Source organism: Podarcis bocagei (assembly GCF_964188305.1).
Source record: "Podarcis bocagei genome assembly, chromosome: W".
NCBI classification, from domain to species: Eukaryota; Metazoa; Chordata; class Lepidosauria; order Squamata; family Lacertidae; genus Podarcis; species Podarcis bocagei.
Window position 1 is genome coordinate 56,599,313 of NC_138131.1, and position 16,035 is coordinate 56,615,347.

The following is a 16,035-nucleotide window of genomic DNA, read 5'->3' on the forward strand; positions in this document are numbered from 1 at the left end:
CTCGAACATTTCCCTCCATCGGTCTCCGTTTCGGCTCGCTGAATCCTCCTCCTCCTCGGAATCAGTGAACCCCTCCAACTCTTCTTCTTCGTCGGTGGTGGCAAAGTATTCCCTCCGGAACCTCGCCACTGGCTGAGGTTTACGTGGGAACCTCTGATGAAACGTTTCTATTAAAACCTCGTCATTGACATCCTCTGCCATGAACCAGGTGTTTTCCGACTCCGGTTCCCCTTCCCACGTTACCAAATACTCTACTTGATCTCCCTTCCACCTGGAGTCGAGGATCTCCGCTACATGGTAGCTGTGTTCCCTCTCCTCCATTGCTGTTCCCCGAGTGACCCTCCCTTCTCTGTCCCCTTTATACGGTGACAGCAACGACCTGTGGAAAACTGGATGCAGCTTCATGTGGTTCGGTAACCGGAGTCTGAAAGCCACTGGGTTGACCTGTTGCGTGACTTCAAATGGGCCCAGTCTTTTGGGTCTTAACTTCTTACAACCCCCTTTGAATGGTAACCCTTGGGTTGACAGCCACACCTGGTCCCCCACCCTAATGGTTTCACCTTCTCTTCTGTTTTTGTCTGCCTGCCTCTTATATTCCTCCTTGGCCCTGTCTAAGTTAAGTTGGAGCTGGCGATGGATAGCTTCCATTTCTTCTACGAACTGTTCGGCAGCTGGAACGCTCCAGTTCTCCCCTTCCCCCCCTGGGAAAGCTCGGGGATGGCACCCGTAATTAGCCAAAAAGGGGCTCATCCCCGTGGACACGTTCTCCGCATTGTTGTAGGCAAATTCTGCCAACGCCAGCTTCTCCACCCAATCATTCTCTCTGTCATTCACATAACACCTCAAATATTGCTGGAGGATGCCATTGGCTCTTTCCGCCTGCCCGTTGGTTTCAGGATGCCGGGCAGTCGAAAAATTGACCTCTACATGCAGTAAGCTCATGAGCTTCCTCCAGAACCTGGAAGTAAATTGTTTCCCTCGGTCTGAAACCACCCTCAAGGGGGCACCATGCAACCTAAACACATTTTCTACAAACAATTTAGCGGTTTCTTCTGCCGTGACAGCATGTGAGCAGGCTATAAAGTGGGCCATTTTGGTTAACAGGTCTACCACAACCATGATGGCTGTTTTCCCTCTGGACCTTGGCAGATCAGTCATGAAATCTATTGCCACTGTTTCCCATGGTCTTTCAGGTGTGGGTAGTGGTTCTAATAACCCTGCCGGTGCCCGCCTCTCCCCCTTGGCTCGCTGGCATTGGTCACACCCTCTCACATACTCCCGCACATCTTCCCTGACCTTGGGCCACCAAAATTCCCTGGTAACCAGCCACATGGTTTTGTGTTGCCCATAATGCCCTGCTGTGGGGCTATCGTGCAGTTGCTTGAGTACCTTCTCCCTCAAATCACCTTCAGGTATATATAACGCTCCCTTGTAATACAACGCCCCGTTTCTCTCCTCAAAACCCCCGGGTTTGTCTCCCTCCCTCCTGAGACCCCTGAGTTTGTCCTGGGCGTATTCATCATGCACCGTACCCTCTACCAGTTCCCTTTGCCCCACCAATGCCGCCCCACACACCCAGCGGTCCTCTGGAATGACATGTGTTTCTTCGGGTGCTCCCTCCCCCTCCAAATATTCAGGTTTGCGTGAGAGAGCGTCCGCCCTAACGTTCTCTGGGCCTGGCACGTAACAAATCTCAAAGTTAAATTTGGAGAACTCCTGGGCCCATCTCAACTGCCGTTGGTTGAGCACTCGCGCCGTTCTCCAATACTCTAGGTTCTTATGGTCAGTGCACACTTGCACCTTATGTTGTGCACCAATTAGCAGGTGCCTCCATCTCCGGAAAGCCTCATGAATAGCAAGAAGTTCTCGGTCGTACACCGTGTAGTTCCTCTCGGATTTGTTCAGCTTTCGCGAAAAAAAGGCACACGGTCTCCACTCTGACTCCTCCTTCCCTGGCTGCAGAAGAAGCACCGCCCCTATGGCTCTGTCTGATGCGTCTGTTTCGACTCTCAGCTTTTTTTGTAAATCCACATGCAGAAGTTGTCCTTCAGAGGCGAAGGCCCTTTTCAGTTCCTCAAACGCTCGCTCCGCCTCCGCAGTCCAAACGAATTTCTTCTTACTGCTGAGACAGTCCGTAATGGGCGCCGTCAGGTGGGCAAAGTTTCGGATGAACTTACGATAAAAGTTCCCAAACCCTAGGAACCTCTGCACATCCTTCTTGGTTTTGGGTGTTTTCCATTCCAGCACTGCCTGGACCTTGCCGGGATCCATGGCCAATCCCTTGTCTGACAGGCGGTACCCCAGGAATTCCACCTCCTTGGTATGAAACTGACACTTCTCCAGTTTCACCCACAGCCTGTTGGCTTGCAGCCTGCTCAACACTTCTCTGACATCTCTCACATGCTGCTCCTCATTCTCAGAATACACCAACACGTCATCTAGGAAGGCCACGCAATTCTTGTAAAGCAAAGGCCCCAGTACGTGGTTCATAAACGATTGGAAGCACGCCGAGCCTGCTTGTAAGCCAAATGGCATCACGAGATATTCAAATGCCCCCAAAGGGGTGAACATGGTGGTTTTCCATTCATCCCCTTTCCTTATACGTATCAGGTTGTACGCCCCCCTTAGGTCCAGCTTTGTAAAAATCTTTCCCTTCCGCACCCTGGTCAAAATGTCGTCAATCCTGGGCATAGGGAAAGCCACTGGTTCTGTCACTGCATTTAACCCCCTGAAGTCACACACCAGTCTCGGCTTGTCCGTGTGTTTCTTATCCACAAAAAACACTGGGCTGCCTCCCGCTGCTTTGGACTCTCTGATGAAGCCTCTCTTCAGGTTCTTGTCAATGAACTCTCTTAGCTCCTGCATTTCTCTGTCTGACATGGCATACAACTTGCCTACAGGAAGCTGTGCTCCAGGGAGTAAATTGATTTGACAGTCAAAGGGCCTATGCGGGGGTAGTTGGTCAGCTTCCTTCTCGCTGAACACGTCGCTGAGATCTGCGTATTGTGGTGGTACCTTCACCTTCTCCATTACTTCCGTCCCTGCTAGGGTGGCTTGGGCCCCTGCTGAACCCTTTCCCCCTTTGCAGTGTTCTAAGCAATGTGCTGAACCAAAGGAAACCACTCTCTGATGCCAGCCCACCAGCGGATCATGTAGCGCTAGCCAGCTCATCCCCAAAATAATAGGAGCTCCTCCCAAGGTGGCCACATTAAACGCTATCAGTTCTGTGTGCCTTGCCACCCTCATTATCATTGGGACGGTCTGCAAGCTGACTTCTCCTCCCAACAACTCCCTGCCATCGATCGTGGTCACCTGCAGGGGGTTGCTTAAAGGGATCGTCTGTATCTGGTGTTCAGCAGCAAACTCTTTGCTCATAAAATTGCAGGAGCTGCCTGAGTCCAACAGCGCCTTTATCTTTAGGGGGTGTCCATTTTGCAGCTCTAGCGACACTTCAATCACTAGAGCAGGTTGAGGAGCTTCTGGCATGGGCACTTTCACTGCTCTTTGGCCTGGCTGCTGTGCCCCGACTGTGGCAACCAGGCGTTGGCTTTTACCTGCTCCGGTTTTCCCTCCTCTCTTCCTTCAACAGCTCCCACCATCCCTTGCCATTCCTTCCTCTGGGGGCAGACTCTGGCAAAGTGACCTGGCTGTTGGCAGAGATAGCATTTCCGGGCGCCTTTTCCCTCCTTCTTTCCCCCCTCACTGGATTTTGAAACTGTGCGCGCGCGCGCTGTTCCGATTTCCATCGGCTCTGCCGGCGGGAAAGTTGTCTCTGGAATGTCAGGAATGCGGAACTCCTTCCAGCGTTCCCCCTTCCCTTCCCGCCTCTCCAAAGCTCTCGCCTCCTGGCGCGCTCCTATGGTCAGCGCAGATTTAGTCAGCTGATCCATAGAATCCGCCCTAGGACCCCGGGAAAGTTCGTCTTTCACAGCCGAAGCAAGGCCTTCTTCAAAAAGCATTTGAATGGGTGCCACCGATAAATCCCACCCCAATCTGTGAACCAGCATGGTGAACTCAGTCCAGTACTCACGGACAGATCGGCTTCCCTGCTTGCAAGCCATTAGCTGTCTGCGCACCACTCCCTCCTCAATATCGCTGGAAAACATGAGATCCATTGCACGAAAGAACTTCATGGTGTCCTTTAGGACGTCATTGTGCGTTGCCATCAGGGGTCGAACCCAGTCCCTCGCCCCCCTCTCAAGATGCCCAATCACGAAAGCCACTCGCGATTCCTCATCAGGGAATTCATCAAACTGCACATTGAGGGCATATTGCATCTCTATTCTAAAGGCATGGTAGTCCTTGGGGTCCCCCCCAAACTTCTGCACCAATCCTGGTACCTTTCTGTTGAACTGGGTGGCTCTCCCCTTCTTGTCTGCATCCTGAGCCCTTCTCTCCTCAAGCCTCGCCGTCTGCAGCGCCAGTTGGATTTCCAACGCTCGGTACCTTTCTTCCAAGCTTGGACCCGCTCCAACTCCTGCCTCTCCGGTTCCGGCTGGGTCGCTCATGATGCCTTCTCCTGCACAGGCAGCTTACAAAGTCTGTCGGAATGCTGTGATGGGATGATTAGCTGCTTGTGCGTAAAATCGTGAGCCCTCAGAGTTTGTGCAACTCCACAAACCTCTGTGTGTGACAGAGCTCCTCAGACATGTCTGCCCTAGTCACTTGCAGATTCCGACAGTGGTTGTTTTCGGAAGCGCTTCCAGCATAGAAGCTCCTTAACGGAAACACGTCTTCTGGACTCCCTATGGGAGCTTCTGACACCTCCCCGCTGTTCTCGCTGGACGTGTCCCTGAGCCCTCCCTCTTCCCTGCTAGTTCCTGCTTTAGCTGCTGCGTCTCTCTCCGCATTCATGAGACCTTCCTCCAGAGACCCATCTCTCCCCCTGCTGGTCCCTGCTTTCGCTGCTGATTCCCTCCCAGCCTCCGTGAGCCCTCTCCCCACCTGTTCCTCCGATGGCAGTTCCCTGACAGAGGGGGAGGTTCCAGTGTGTCAGAGGGAGCAGCTCCGGCGACAGAGAAAGGGGAGGGATCAGAGCAAGCCGTTCTCCCGGCAGGGGATGAAAGCAGTGAGGGGAGTAGCATAACTATCAAAAGGAAGCTCAGAAGTTGGGCGCGCGCGCCAAGTTCAAATGAGGAGGCGCGCGGGAGAACAGGGAGCCCGGAGGAGGAGGGGCCAGGACCCAAAGCCCGCAGGAGGGGGCAGGAGCAGTCTGGAGACTCCGCTTCAGGAGAAAGCAGGAGGGAAGGAACCCCGACGGGCAGAAAGACCCTGCGGAAAAGGAAAGAGAGAAAGAGGTGGGGCAGCGTTAGCTTATTAAACTGGTGTAGGGGAGGGACCGATTCAGAGGGGACTTCTAATGTCTAGGAGAAAGAGACGCGGGGCTGCACGCCTCGGTTGTGGAACCAATAATGAACTGCAATAAACATCCTTGTATATAAGAAGAGCTTGGCGTTGGTCTTTTGTGAGCTGAGACCTGAGGCAGCCCTGACATTATTATTAAGGCATTACATGCCGTGAACTTCATACTTGTGGTCCATAACTGTTCCCAGTCAGCCATCATTATGTTATGTCCAACATCTTGTGCCCATTTAATCATAGCAGTTTTCACCGTTTCATCCTGTGTATTCCATTTCAACAGCAAGTTATACATCCTTGACAAAGTCTTAGTTTTGGGTTCTAACAGTTCTGTTTCTAATTTTGATTTTTCCACCTGGAAGCCAATTTTCTTGTCCAGATTGTATGCCTCCATTATCTGATAATAATGAAGCCAGTCTCGCACTTTGTTTTTTAATTTCTCAAAACTCTGCAATTTCAATCTATCTCCCTCTTGTTCCAAAATTTCCCAATATTTCGGCCATTTGACCTCCATATTGAGCTTTTTCTGAGCCTTCGCTTCCATCGGTGACAGCCACCTTGGGGTTTTATTTTCCAGTAGGTCCTTATATCTTATCCAGACATTGATCAATGCTTTCCTGACAATATGGTTTTTAAATGCTTTATGTGCTTTGACCTTATCATACCACAAGTATGCATGCCATCCAAATACATTATTAAAACCTTCTAAATCCAAAATGTCTGCGTTTTCAAGAAGCAGCCATTCTTTCAACCAGCAAAAAGCTGCTGATTCATAATAAAGTTTAAAGTCTGGCAGGGCAAATCCAATTTTTCAATTCATTATAAATCTTTTCCCAGAGGTCCTTCACCTTGGAGCAGGTCCACCACATATGAAAAAATGTTCCTTCTTTTTCTTTACATTTCCAACATGTATTATCACAATTATGATACATCTTTGCTAATTTTACAGGAGTCAAATACCATCTATACATCATTTTCATAATATTTTCCTTTAACAAAGTACATGCGGTGAACTTCACCCCTTTCTTCCACAATCTTTCCCAGTCCTCAAACATTATCAAAATAAAAAAAAATCCTTCCTGTAGCACCTTAAAGACCAACTAAGTTAGTTCTTGGTATAAGCTTTCGTGTGCATGCACACTTCTTCAGATACACTGAAACAGAAGTTGCCAGATCCTTCTATATAGTGAGAAGGTGGGGAGGGGTATTACTCAGAAGGGTGGTGGGAATCGGAGATTGGCAGATAGCTGAGATGAGCCTGTTGACGACTCAGATAAAACCACAGCGGACCTTGCCACCAAACTCTGCCAATTTGTCCTTACCCACAACAACTTCAAATTCGGTGATGACCTGTTCCTTCAGATCAGCGGCACAGCAATGGGCACCCGCATGGCCCCACAGTATGCCAACATCTTCATGGCAGATTTAGAACAACGTTTCCTAAACTCCTACCCACTCAAACCTCTCTTGTACCTGCGATACATTGACGATATTTTTATCATCTGGACACATGGTCAACAGACCCTGGACACCTTTCACCAGAAATTCAATGATTTTCACCCCACAATCAACCTTACAATGAATCACTCTATGCAAGAAATACATTTTTTGGACACTACTATAAAAATACAGGATGGACGCATAGACACCACCTTATACCGTAAACCAACTGACCGACAAACATATCTAGATGCCTCTAGCTACCATCCCAAACATACCAAACAGTCCATTGTATATAGCCAGGCACTACGTTACAGCCGCATCTGTTCCAATTCTACATCAGAGACTCTCACCTAAGAGATCTACAGCAAACCTTTTCAGAACTAAAATACCCAGCAGATGAAGTTAGACAACAGATCAACAGAGCCAGACTGATACCCAGAGAGAACTTGCTGCAAGACAGACCCAAAAAAGAAAATAACAGAACACCTCTAGTCATCACATACAGCTCCCAAGTTAAAACAGTTCAACGCATCATCAGAGATCTACAACCTCTCCTGGACAATGACAGTTCTCTTTCTCAAGCTCTGGGAGGAAGACCTTTCATTGCCTACAGACAGCCACCCAATCTTAAACAACTCCTAACCCACAATAATACTACAACCAGACTTAACACGGACACTGGCACCAGAGCCTGCAATAAACCCAGATGCCAACTTTGCTGCCACATACACCCGGACAACACCATTACTGGCCCCAACAACATCACACATACCATCTCGGGACTATTTAATTGCTCATCGTCTAACATTGTGTATGCCATCAAATGCCAACAGTGTCCTTCAGCTCTCTATATTGGACAAACAGGCCAAACCTTACGCCAAAGAATAAACAGACATAAATCTGACATCAAGAATCACAAAACAGAGAAACCAGTAGGAGAACACTTCAATCTCCCAGGACATTCTATACAAGATCTCAAAGTAGCTGTTTTACTACAAAGGAATTTCAGAAATAGACTGGAAAGAGAAGCTGCTGAATTGCAACTCATTACCAAACTTAAAACAATGGAGAGACCTGGTCTGAACAGAGACATTGGATTCTTATCTCATTATACATGACTAAGCCATTTCTCACCTTCTCACCCCTTGCCTTTTCCTGTAAGACCTATTACAGTCGTTAAGAGTCGTCAACAGGCTCATCTCAGCTATCTGCCAATCTCCAATTCCCACCACCCTTCTGAGTAATACCCCTCCCCACCTTCTCACTATATAGAAGGATCTGGCAACTTCTGTTTCAGTGTATCTGAAGAAGTGTGCATGCACACGAAAGCTTATACCAAGAACTAACTTAGTTGGTCTTTAAGGTGCTACAGGAAGGAATTTTTTTATTTTGACTATGGCAGACCAACACGGCTACCTATCTGTAACTCAAACATTATGTTATGTCCTAAATCTCTTGCCCAATCTATCATCACCGATTTAACTTGTTCATCTTTCGTATGCCAGTCCAGCAAAAGCTTGTACATTTTAGATAAGTTTTTACCTTCAGTATCTAACAACTCCATCTCCAACTTAGATTTTTCCAAGGCAAAACCGTTTTTCTTATCCAATTTATACAATTCATTAATCTGGTGGTAATGTAGCCAATTTAGCTTATCTTTAATTTGCTCAAATGGTCTTAATTTATAACCTTCCTCTTCCTCTATTAATAAGTCATAATATCTCAACCATTTGGTATCCATATTTAATTTTTTCTGGGCCTTTGCCTCCATTGGTGAAAGCCATCTGAGCGTCTTTCTTTCTAAAAGGTCTTTGTATTTTATCCAAACATTATACAACAATTTCCTAATTATATGATTTTTAAATGCTTTATGGGCTTTTACTTTATCATACCACAAATATGCATGCCAACCAAACACATTATCAAATCCCTCTAAATCTAGTAAATCTGTATCTTCTAATTTCATCCATTCTTTAATCCAACAAAGTGCGGCAGCTTCAAAATAGATTTTTAAGCCTGGCAGAGAGAATCCCCCTCTTTTTTTGGAATTCGTAAGTGTCAGAGCTGCCCGAGGTCCCAGCTCACAAAGGACCAATGCCAGTTCGTTGTTATGTACAAAAGTCTTTATTGAAGTTCAGTTGCTCTTTCACAGCCGCAGCGCGCAGCTCTACGTCTGAAACTCTAGACCGCCGAAGCTCCGTCTGAGTCTCCTCCCCCCAGACACCAGTTTAAGACTCTGGCCTTGCTCCACCTCTTCCTTTGCTCTTTCCTCCTCTGGCTTCGCCTGTCAGCTGGGGTCTCGCCCTTCCTAGACTCATCTGACGCTGAGTCCCCTGAGTCTTCCCCCTGCCTCCGGCGGGCTTTAGGACCTGGTTCCCAATCCGGCTTTTCCGCTGTCCCACGCGCCTGTACATTCGAACTTGGCGCGCGCGCCCAGCCGGCAACCTTCCTCCTGACCGTTACACTGCTCCTGTCACTGCTTCCCCCTTCGGGGAGGCTAGCTGGATCTGACCTCCCCTCCGTTCCCCCACTCTCCGATGGAGGTGTGGTCAGCCCTGACTCATCTTCTCTCCCTGCTGGAGGAGACGCTGGCCCTGACACATGGGACTCTTCCCCCCACTACGCTCTGGTGGGGAAGCTGGTCCTGATCTCCCGCTGCTGCTTTGGGAGTCCTCGCTGGCCCCTTGTTTCTGGTGTGTCTCCCCTGGGACCCCCCTTGCCCTGACCATCGGCGCCTCCTTCTGGGAATCTTCTGATTCGCTGGAGAAGCTCATGGAATCTCTCGGGTCACTGTCATACTCCCCTACGCTGCCCTCAGATTCTTCCCCTTCGCTCTCCATTTCCTCTCTCCCCTGTACCTCTGTACCTGAGCCCCTGACAGTAAGTAATTTGTATTTAATTCTGGGTTTCCTCCCCTGCCAGATAAATCTAGAAAGAGCTTTCTGCCATTCTTTAAAACATTTCACATTGTCTATAATTGGGAGGGCTTGAAACAAAAAAAGCATCTTTGGCAGCACATTCATCTTAATCGCAGAAATCCGGCCCATTAATGACAATTTTAAGTTAGACCACACCTCTAAATCTCTTTTAATTTCATTCCATATTTTCTCATAGCTATCCTTATACAAATTCAAATTTTTCCCAGACAGGTTCACCCCCAAATATTTAACTTTTTTCACAAAATCTAGGCCCGTTTTTTCTTGTAATATTTTCCTTTCTTCATTATCCAGATTTTTCTCTATTACTTTGGTCTTGCTCTTGTTTAATTTAAATCCTGCTACGTGACCAAACTCATGTATTAGCTCCAGTGCTTTAACTGCACTGGAGTCTGGATCTTGTAATGTCAAAACTAAATCATCAGCAAAGGCTTTTAATTTGTATTGTTTCGAACCTACTGTAATACCTTTAACTTGTTCATCTTTTCTAATCATACTTAGCAAGACCTCCAGAACCGAGATAAACAGCAGAGGGGACAGTGGACACCCTTGCCTGGTTCCCTTCTCAATTCTAATTTCCTCTGAAACCACATTATTTACAATAATTTTAGCTTTTTGTTCTTGATAGATCGCTTTAATACCATTTATAAAATCATGACCTATCCCCATACTCTCTAAGTTATGTAACATAAAACTCCAAGAAACATTGTCAAAGGCTTTCTCAGCATCAATAAACATTAACATTGCTTTACAACTCTTTCTTGCTTCTAACTTTTCCAAAATATCCACAACATTTCTAATATTGTCTTTCATATGTCTTCCAGGCAGAAATCCTGCCTGGTCATTATGAATATACTCAGATAAAACCTTTTTTTAGCCTATTAGCTAGTATATTTGCAAAAATTTTATAATCCACATTGACTAGGTAGATTGGTCTGTAGTTTTTTACGTTGGATCTATCCTGACCCTGTTTAGGAATCAGAGTAATGTAAGCTTGTTTCCAGGTTTCAGGTGCTCCCCCCCCCCCGTAAAATTGAATTAGATATTTCTACCAGAGGTTGTATAAGCCAATCTTTCACTGTCTTATAATATTTCGCTGATAGACCATCAGGTCCTGGTGTCTTGCCAAGTTGCATTGAATTTATTGCATGTTCCACTTCCTGACCTGTGATTACGCCATTTAGTAGGTTCTTTTTATCTTTCAGAATCTATTGCAGTCCGTTGTTCTTTATAAATTGCTTGATTTTCCCTAGATCTTCTTTTTCTTTTTTATACAGTTGTTTATAATATTTATAAAAACATTTTCTAATGTCTGCAGGTTTCTCTACCGATTTTCCTTCTGTAACAATGTTTGTAATAGTACTTTGTTTTTGTCTCTTTTTTAATTGCCAGGCTAATAGTTTCCCAGATTTATTTGCAGATTCAAAATTTCTTTGTCTCATCCTTCTTATCTTCCATTCAATTTCTTGGTTTACTAACTGTGAATATTGAACCTGTAAGGCTTTAATTATTTTTGGATCTGCAAATTCTTTGGGTTTCCTCCAAGCTTCTTCTCTTTGTCTTTCAGTTGTTCTATAATTTTGTCTTTTGTCTCACTCTGTGACTTTCTCCTAATTGTGTTTTGTTGTATCAGAAACCCTCTCATTACCGCTTTACTGGCCTCCCAAATCACCCTTATCTCCATTCCTTGAGTCATATTAAGTTCAAAATAATCCTTTAGGGTTTTTTGGGCCTAATTTACAATTGATGAATTTCCCAACAAATCGAAGAAAATTGGCTTCCAGGTGGAAAAATCAAAACTAAAAACAGAACTGTTAGAACCCAAAACTAAGAATTTGTCAAAGATGTATAACTTGCTGTTGAAATGGAATGCTCAGGATGAAATGGTGAAATCTGCAATGATAAAATGGGCACAAGATATAGGATATAACATTATGTTTGCTGACTGGGAGAAGTTGTGGACCACCGGGATTAAATTCACGGCATGTAATGCCCTAAGAGAGAATATTATGAAAATGATGTACAGGTGGTACATGACTCCAGTCAAGCTTGCAAAAATATATCACTTGCCCGATAACAAATGTTGGAAATGCAAAGAAATTGAAGGTACATTTTTTCACCTTTGGTGGACGTGCCCAAGGATCAAGGCTTTCTGGGAAATGATATATAATGAACTGAAAAAGGTATTTAAATATACTTTCCCGAAGAAACCAGAGGCCTTTCTCCTGGGCATAGTTGGATAGAAGGATAGAACTTTTTTTATGTATGCTACAGCAGCAGCAAGAATTCTCATCGCAAAGCATTGGAAGACACAAGACCTACCCACCTTGGAAGAATGGCAGATGCAACTAATAGACTATATGGAGATGGCGGAAATGACTGGCAGAATCCGAGACCAGGGAGAAGAGTCGGTGGAAGAAGATTGGAGGAAATTTAAAACTTATTTGCAGAAATATTGTAAAATTTTTGAATGCTGATGACATTGAAATGAATTGAAGGGGTTCTAGCAACAAGGTAAAATGTAAGATGGGATTAATAATAGATAAACTAATAGGACATGAATTTGCCGAACCAATTTTTAAAAGGGATACAAAAATGGGAGACGTGAGGAAGTCAGGAAAATAAGTTAACTAAAGAGGAGAAATTAAGAAAGAGGGAATTTTTGTTTTCTTTTATATGTGTTTTTTCTTTTTCTTTCTTTGTGTTTAATGTCTGTATTTTTGTATTTTGTAATTTTGTATCTTTTTCGTTTTTGTATTTTTCTAAACTTTCTATTGATAAAACTTAATAAAATATTATAAAAAAAACAACAACATGCCTATCTGGGCGATTTTTTACATTTTAAAGGAAATGTCCAGGTTGAGGGGGAGTTGTTGGGGTCTCGGGCTCAGGTGGTTCGGGATTGGGCTGCTCTGCCCGTCATGGCCCCTGCCAGCCCGAGCTGGGGAAAGGGGCATGGCAGTGGCAACCCCGCCCACCTCTTTTCCCAGCTCGGGCTGGCAGTGCCTCAGGCTGTCCTCTTTTTTTGCTCTTCAATATATTATTTAATTATTTATTACTTACCCCTGGCTGTGTCCTTCCTTTCTCATTTCCCCCCTAAACTAGAAAGCCCCAAATGTTTTAGCTTCTCATCTGGGAGTTGCTCCAGCCCCTTGATAATTTTGGTTGCCCTCTGCTGAACATTCCTGCCCCCCCCCAGCTCTGCCTTCAACTGCAAACGTGGCAGACAATGCCTTCCCTGCAGTTGCACTGCCAAAAAAGTTCAGTTTTACTTTTAAGGACAGGAAATTCTCCTGCAGGCCATCTGTGCTAAAGAGAGGGTGCAGATACAACTCTCCTTGTTTTGGACCACCCAATTTGCATAAAAATAAGACAAGATTAAAAGTGTTGAGTTTTCCCCACCCCATGGAAAAGGAGCAAATGAAAAATCCTCTCCTGAGCTGTGGCTGCTACTTCCTGAGCATGAGAGATGAAAAGGGCCTGTATGGATTTGGCAAAGTCAGCATTCACAGTTCAAGAATCACACTTGGCTCATGACCAAGGGTGTCCAAAAATAGCAAAAGCCAAACTTTGGGCTCAGAGTTGATCTGTGTCCCTCCAGATTTTGCTGGTCTCCAGTGCCCATCACCATCATGACCAATGGTCTGGGATTATAGGATCTGGAGTCCAGAAACACCTGGAGGGCCTGAGCTTGAAATTAGGAGTGTCAGTTTTTCACTCTGGGCCTGTGACCTTCTGAACAAAGGGACAGTCTCTGCAAGAGCGCTCCAATGCTGAAATGAAAAATATGGCATGTCAAACAATAGCTTGGGATCACACATCCGCTCTGGAAGTCCTAAGGCCAGATGTGTGAGAGCTGTTTGGGCTTGCTCACTGATCAGAGAAAGGAGTTCTGGGCACATCATTTTTTTAAAAAAAGCATTCCCTTCTTTTCCTTTTTTACTTTATGCAAGTGGGTTCTGAAACAAATCGTTGCAACTTGGCGAGTACTTATGCCCAAGGCCAGCCTAAGACATTTTGCTGCCTGAGGGAAAGGACAAAATGCACTGTGGTCAGCTGGGTTGTTAGAAAGGTAGCGGGCAAGGCACGTGACAGCTGTCTTCTCCCACAGAAGCAGCCTAGTCAGGAGGAGGAGCTGAGGGGAATACTTTGCTGATAAATCTCATGGTAGTAATGTGCCTAGATAATTAACATTTTCTGTACAAGTATGAAATTGGTATTGTTTAAACAGTTGAACAAAAATATATATTTCCTAATAACATCAACTCTGATTTGGACCTATTTGTAGTATATCCTGAGATTTTACCAAGACATCTATATTTTGCATTATCCTCCAGACATGCCTGGAGTTGTTCAGTGACCATCCGTTCAATCACCATGCCCAGGAATGGAAAGTTTGAGACTGGAAGATAATTGGACATAATGGAGACTTCCGGGGAGGTGCCTCCGGTAATGGCGGAATTCCTCTGATCAGGAGGAATTTGCCCCGTGGGAATTGGGTCTGGCCGCCATGGCAAAGGCGGAGACCCGCAAAAAATCACAGGCGGGAGAAGCCTGTGAGCGTGGGATTCGGCGGGCACCTTTTGCTCCTCCCCTACTCGCGGGGAAACCTGGTTTCGGGGATCTGGAGCGAAGTGGGGTGAGCGGCGCGGTGCTTCGAATCGTCTGCTTCTTCCACGGAGCGAAGCCGCATAGCTGTTGCCAGAGAGCACTGACTTTTTCCTGTGGACAATTTGACTTCAAAGTAATTACCCGTGAGTAGAGCGGAAGCAGGAGAATTGGACTTTAAACGATTAATTTGGCATCGAAACGGGGAGGTTCAACACAGGAAGTCTGCCTTCTCCATTTGTAAATAGACGGAAGCAATAAGGCTGCAAGCTAAAGTCTTGGAAAGCCTTTTGTAAAAGACTAAATTTCCATCGGTAAAGAGTATAACCCCCCCCTTGGTGGCAGGAGAAGAGGGGGGGGGAGGAAGCTGTGGACAGAGTATACCTGCAGGAGAGAGTGAAGAGAGTTAAAATACCACCGCTCTGACCCTGGAAACGGGCTGCTAGCAGGACCGACGTTTTGGAATGTTCATTGACAGCGCTTAGAACGTTCTTTGACAGCTAGTAAAATAAGAGAAATACATTGTTTCTATTGTCTCCGGCTGTTTCTAAAAAGGAGTAAAAGTAACTGAAAAATTGAAACTAACTCCGGATTTGTGTTTAAAAGAGGATACTAATTGACTATTACAAATAGAAACTGTTTCCCCCTAGTGGAAGTCTTTAAAATTGGTTGCTTTATAAGAGCTGGGCTAGGGGAATTTCCAGTCTCAGGATAAGAAACCGTGAGACTTTGGGACTGACCTTGAATTTGTTAAGTGTTATGGCAAATGAAAAGGGAAAAACAGAACAGCCAGCAGCTGGGGGAACATTGAGATCCGGTAAGACTTGGCAGCAACCCAGGAGAACTTCAACATCAGGCCCCTCTGCCTCTTCTGCGGCTGCTGTTTCTGCATCAGTACATTTAAAATCAAAAGGAATGTCGACAGAAGAGGCTCTAGCAGTTGCATTAAGCAAGATAAATAATTCACTGGAACAGCTTAATAAGAAAGTGGATACTGCAACTAATAAAATTGTTTTAAATACAGAAAGTATAAATAACTTAGGACAAAAGGTGAACACCAATACAGAATCCATTCAGAAATTGATACAGGAATCTACTTTGACACGGCAGACTGCGGAGGAAGCTAGGGAGAAGGCAGCTGCAGCTGATTGTAAAGTAACTCAATTGGAGAAAGAGGTAGTTCCAACCCTTCAGAGGCAACTTGACAAACACAAGGTGACGCTTGCTATGATTGAACTTAAAGAAAAACAGACAAATTTGAGGATTAGAGCCATACCGGAATTGGAGAAGGAAAGTGTCAGGGAACTGCCATCAGAGGCACGGGAGAAGGAGAGGGTCTCTGATTCTGCAGGGGAAGGTCCAAGCGCTAGAGGGAGACTCAGCCGGGAAGAAGGGGAAGAGAATGAGTGTAACACCAGGGATCCAGGAGAGCAACGGGACAGGGAGGTGCAGGGGCTCCAGGACTCTTCGTTGGAAGTTAGCGAGGAGAGCCCAAGCACCCCACTGCCCACGCCCACCCTGCGCAGGAGACTCCCGCGCAGTGAGAGGCGGAAACGATTGGGCGTCAAACAACTCTTATGTTGGCAACGCTTTAAGAAACGCCCTCAGACAGATTCTACGAGTGACTAAGGGCAGCCACGCTGAGATGGGCTGTGCAGTCCGGAGGGTTTAACCAGGCAATCTAATGCTC